The sequence below is a fragment of the Mastomys coucha genome, unplaced genomic scaffold (genome assembly GCF_008632895.1).
Source record: "Mastomys coucha isolate ucsf_1 unplaced genomic scaffold, UCSF_Mcou_1 pScaffold21, whole genome shotgun sequence".
Lineage (NCBI taxonomy): Eukaryota > Metazoa > Chordata > Mammalia > Rodentia > Muridae > Mastomys > Mastomys coucha.
Genome location: NW_022196904.1, coordinates 149939309 through 149945562, shown reverse-complemented (window position 1 = coordinate 149945562; position 6254 = coordinate 149939309). Strand labels below are relative to the sequence as shown.

Below are 6254 nucleotides of genomic sequence, written 5' to 3'. Positions count from 1 at the left end.
ATCTGCCTGCCTCTGCCTCCCAAGTGCTTGGATTAAAGGTGTGTGCCACCACCGCCCAGCGACAAATATTTTTCTTTACACAAAGACATTCTTGAGGGTCAAAGACAACAAATATGTTTACTGATTTAGTTTAAACTGTCACAAGAGTTACAGATGGAGTTTCCCTTATCTGAAATACTTGAGAGAACAGGTGTTTGAGATTTTAGAATATTTACATATATATAAATATACATATAGATAAATGTATATACAAATATATACATAATGAGGTATCTAGAGGAGGGGACCAAGTCCAACCACAAGATTAATTTGTTTCATATATACTTAATTGCATAGCCTGATAGTTGGTTTGGATAGTACTGGGCAACCCAGGACTTTGCTTATAGTGAGGCTCTAGTAATAAGTTTTAACTCTACATCCTAAAACTAATTTTGCCCATTTTTAGTACATGCTGCCTATGATCTGTCAGATGAGATCATGTATGGACTTTGCCACTTGGCATGTTGTTTTACATTTCTGAGCAATTTACACCGTGAAGTTAGGAAAGATCTGTATAAAATTTCACTGACAACTGCATGAGGAGTACTGTCTTAATGCTTTCGCAGAGGTAGGAAGCAATAGTACTCTTACTCTGGAAAACAGGTTAACAGTTTCTGGCAAAATATGCTATGCACTCATCACATATAACCAAGAAATTTCTTTACCAGGTTCTAACCCAAGAGAAATAAAACCTTGTAGCCATACTATGATTTTTGTGCCAAGTGTTGATAGCAAAAGAAAACTGATAAAATGCCACGCATCCAGTGAAGTATGACTCAGCAATAAAAGGGATCAGCACAGTTTTCAGTAGGAACCTAAGTGAGCCTCAAAAGCATCATGCTAGCTAGAGACATAACGTGCCACACTGTGCGGGTCTGTTTACATGATCGTCTGGAAAGGGGGAAACTTGAGTAACAGATACCCAAACAACAGCTGCCAGTTATTTTCTTTTTCTAATTATCATCTTTCTCCACAGTAAGAGAAAGAACAAAGATGTATTTTTCCTTGACCATAAAATATAGAGTAACATCATAACAGAACATTAAGGCAACATGAAACAGCATAAAAAGAAAATAAAGCTATCTCTAATTCATTCACTAACTTCACTAGAAAATATATGGTATCTTCTTGCGGGCTTACGCTGATGCATAGTACGAAGTACTACATATGTGGTTTAGCATCTTATGCTTTATTCATTATTTCTAAGGAATATGTTTACTGTGGATGTCTTAAAAGTACTTATCCATTTCCTGTTCTTAGGAGGCAGGTCCAGTCTAAGATTTGTTGGGCATACCTTTTCATTGACTTTTAGTATTAGCCCTTATCTAATTATTTTTCTCAGAGAAAATATAATTTAACAAATGTATAATATTAGCAAGTATTTTATGCTTTATGGGCCACATATACTCCCAATCACTTGTATTTTCTTCTCTTGTGCTTTAAGAGTATACAAAGCATTGACAGCTCATAGAGCAAGCAAAACTGGATAAAGTCTCCATTTACTACAGACATAACAGTTACAGTAACAGCTCACTGGCTTTCCCTAACCTGAGGGGGGGTTGTAGAAAGTGTCAACTTTTCCTTTAAGGATAAGTTAAGTATCCTTACAACTGACTTGATTCAGTCTGGGATGAGGTCACTAATTCTGCTTCAATGTAAATTGAAAGATTGCTGGCTGTTGCAAGTCTTACACATGAAAATACTGATTCTAGTATCTATAATCATATAGTAAAACCTACTTTCCAAGGGAGCTAATAATCTCTTGCAGTGTACAAAGAAAACTAAGCCTCTAGATCCACATGGCTGACAGCAAAACCATGGGAACATATATTTACCAGTATAAATGCCAATGTACCATGTCTACAGGCAGCCAATCTCCCTGTTTGACACCTGAACATTACTTTGTTCCTTCTTTCAAATCTTGAAAACACTCACCACAAACATAGTCAATAAAGCCCACTACTTGCCAGGATCCATACTAAGTGACTAGGAGGCATTAGAGTCTTATTGTCATAAAACTCCGAGATGAAGAAAAGGGGAAAGGGGTGGGGGAGGAGAAACAGGGGAGAATGCAAAGCCATAAGCTGCAAGACCACTAAAGGCTCTAGACATAACCCTGGAGAGCAGTTCTCAAGAAAGCTATAATGTTATGGAAGGAGACTGATAGACACATATCTGTATGTTCAAAAGGTTACTCTATTTGAGAGGGGAAAAAAAGGAAAATGAAAGGGACATGAAGAGTTAGACACCCCAAAGAACAACTGAATCAATCTTACTGCAGGAAAGCAATTGAAGTTATAGCAATGGTTCTCAACTGGAAACAATTCTGCCTTGCTAAGGAATAACTTTTGCTTAGCCTACTGGAGAGATACTACTGAATCTGGTAGGCAAAAGCTAAGAATACCATTAACAACCTTAGTGATGTATAAAAGATCCCTGCTACCATCCTTGAACAATAACCCTGCCCCAAATGACAGTAGAGCCACAGCTGAGAAACTCTGGGATAGTAAAGAGTTAGAAGGTACTAAGGAACTTTAGATTTAGCTGTCAGATCAACTCTGCAGATGGTGAAGAGGAAGGATGATATGGACTAAATGTCTGAACCCATGCCTCCCCTTTCCAGTTGGTATGTGACAGCCTTAGTGTTGAGTTCAGCTGCATTTGACGGTAGGGTCTACTGGGGAATAGGAAACAATTATGGTTTATGAGAACATAAAAAGGAGTCAGGATCTAACATAATTAGTGTCCTCATATAAAACACCTGGTAGAATGCTCCCTCTTCTCCAGTCCTACAGCCTTACCAAAAACATCAGGTAAACACAACATCAAGAAAGCAGCTGTGCTAGCTAATTTTGCATTAACTTGGCAGAAGTTATAGTCACCAGAGTTACTAGGGAGCTTCATCTGAGAAAATGCCTCCATAAGATCCGGCTATACAAAAGCTGGTATGGTAGTAGTCCTCAACCTGTGGATCTCAATCATCGGAAAACGTATTTCCAATGGTCTTAGGTAGTAGTAAAATTACAGTTATAAAGTAGCAGTGAAAATAATTTTATGGTTGGGGGTCACCACAACAGAAGGAATGAACAGAAGAACTGAATTAAAGGAAACCATTGCTGTAGGGCATTTTCTTAATTAGTGATCAATGGGGGAGGGCCAGCTCATTGTGGGTGGGGCACCCCAAGGCTAGTGGTCCTGGTTCTTCTATAAGAAAGCTGGCTAAGCAACTCAGGACGGACAAGCATTAAGCAGCACTCCTCCTTGCCTTCTACATCAGCTCCTGCCTCCAGGTTCTTGTCCTACTTGAGTTTCTGTCCTGACTCCTAATGATGAACAACAATGTAGAAATGTAAAACCAAGTAAACCCTTTCTTCCTCTGATTGCTTTGGTCGTGGTGTTTCATCACAGCAACAGTGACCTTAACTAGGACAACAACTATGTGCAACCTATGACTACAAAAAAAAAGAGACCCCTCTCCAAGGTCAACTCAGCTAGCACGTTAACCTTGGAATTCCCATCTCTAGAACTATGACAGAATAAACTTTTTATGGGATCTGTTAGGGACTGTTTTAGTAGTTCGGCCTAATTAACAACAAAACAAAGACGATCTCCTAGTGTTAGCTGAAGTCGCTTGAGTAGATCACAGAATAGAAAGGTCTCAGAGAGGCAGCAGAATCATAATGAGACTCCTTTGTTGTTGTTGTTTTAAATCTATGTAAGAAAAAACTGGCTTGGCACACAAAGCAGTACTTAGTTCAGACATACTGATGGAGAATTAAAAGCAGTAGGGAAACCATGCTTTACCATAGAAGGAATGGAGTAAAGAACCAGCATATGATACAGAAAATAAAGAATACTGGTGATATCCAGAATACAGCAATATTTAAGGAAAACTAGATTGTTTTATTATTTTTAAAGATTTTTTTCTAAGTATGTGTACATGTGAGTATTCGAGCATGTGTGTTGGTATCTGTGGAGGCTAGAGATACCTGCACCTGAGGTTACAGGTGGTTATGAGTCACCTGATGTGGGTGCTGGGAAATGAACTCCAGTCCTCTGCAAGAACAGCTGAACTCCTGAGCCATTTTTCCAGCTCTGATTATGACTTTTAATATTCTTCAACTCATATATACAAAATATTCTATTTATGAAATATTAATGAATTCTTCAAATTATTTTGAGACCCTGTGGCTATATGGCTTGAAGGTCTGTCATCTGGTAAGCCACCTGCTCTATGACTTGTGTTGGTTTATGACACATTAGACATTATAGCACAACTACATTTAGCTAGCAGCTCTCCTGCTTATAAGGGGGCCAACACTGTTTCAGGTATTTGTTATATAACTTAAGTGTTCAGCTTTTATATGAGTTAAATCAAATACCTTAGAAAGACAGCAAACTTTATCTAACTCAGTAAGTAGGATCCTTCAGTTATATAAACATAGGGTTATATTAATGCTAAGGACAATGTCACAGCCTGACAGCTTCAGGCTGTGAGCCTGCTTCTTGCCATAAGTAAGCTACAGGATCATTCTGCTAGTTATCTAAACTAAGACTCATTTCCTTCTACTACTTAAATAGCGCCTTCCCATTAGTGCTGCTCTGAGAGGCTGAGGATGTAGCTTAGTGATAAGAGCACTAGTCTAAAGCCAGGCAGTGGTGGTGCATGCCTTTAAACCCAGCACTTGGGGGGCAGAGGCAGGCAGATTTCTGTGTTCAAGGCCAGCCTGGTCTACAGAGTGGGTTCCAGGATAGCCAGGGCCACACACAGAAACCATGTCTCGAAAAAACAAAAACAAAAAACAAAATAATAATAATAAAAAACAAAACAAAAAGGCACTTGTCTAGGTGCATGAGGCCCTACTCTGACCTCTAGAACCACAAAATAGAACACAAGATAGGGTTGATCTGAATTTAAAGTACTTATAAAGGAAAGTATTTATAAAGGTATTTAACTCACAGGAAATAACAGAATCTCAGTAGTATCCTTCAATCATTCCTTGCTCCAAGTTTCCCTGTAGGAAGCCATTTCATAAGCACATCGCCATTAAAAGATGGCATTTGGCTTGCCGTTAGTATCAGAATGCCTTGTCGTTGAACGCTTTGTGCGCGTGTGCCTGTGAATCCCAACGAGTGCCCTTGGTCACGTCAAATGGCCTGATCGTCTCACAGCCTATCGTGAGTCGCCACGTCTGAGGCGGGCATACGGCCCTATATAAGGGAAGGGTTTTGATATAGTCGGGGCTCTCCTCCTCCTCAACTGAAGCTAGTGAAAGTAAAGTTTGTACTGCAGAAGGATCCGTGTGTGCCGCGTCTTTCCTGCCGGCAGGAGATAGCGCGGGACATTTCCCAAGGCCATTTACTTTTAAAGATCTAAGGTTTAAGATATTTGAATCTAATGATGCCTACATTTTACAGGTGTTCTCATCTATTCCTACAGAATTCTAAAGAGAAAGTGGGAAGTGTTACTAATTCTAGTCTTGGTCCTGATGAAAGAATGTTCTAGTAAAATAAAATCATTACACAGTCTAGTTGACAGAACCTCAGCAATAAAGTAGATATTTTATGTACCTATCCTTTTCCATGGTAGAACACTGTGGTGGTCTGAGTATGCCTAGCCCTGGGGTAGCACTGTTTGAAGGTGTGGCCTTGAAGTAGATGTGGCCTTGTGTGGAGTAGGTGTGCCACTCTGAGCTTTAAAACCATCATCCTAGATGCCTGGAAGCAAGTCTTCTAGCAGTCTTCAGATGAAGATGTAGAACTCTCAGCTCCTCTTGCACCATGCCTGTCTGGTGCCATGTTCCCACTTTGACCATAATGGACTGAACCTATAAGCCAGCCACAAGTAAATGTTGTCCTTATAAGGGTTGCCTTGGTCATGTTGTTTGTTCATAGCAGTAAAACCCTAACTAAGACAAAACACCCATCATGAAAGTCTTATATTCTATGTTGGTTAACTTTCTGAACATAGGGCCCATAACACATTTAAGGAAGATATGCACACTTATATGTATACTTATGTGCATATTAAATGCACATTTCACCATACTCCCTTTACCTTTAAGAGGAAAACACAGGCAAAATTCCCTTTAGACTGATAAACAAGTCACACTTTTAATCCCAGCACCTGGGAGACAGAGGCAGGAGGATTTCTGAGTTTGAGGCCAGCCTGGTCTACAGAGTGAGTTCCAGGAGAGCTAGGGCTACACAGAGAA

The 6254-nt window shown here is 39.7% G+C and overlaps 1 protein-coding gene across 3 annotated transcripts in view; it reads right to left on the bottom strand.

Moving 5' to 3' along the window:
- Carnmt1 (carnosine N-methyltransferase 1) overlaps positions 1 to 6254 on the bottom strand; it is a 33750-nt gene that overhangs the window by 4089 nt on the left and 23407 nt on the right. The window lies entirely within an intron of this gene.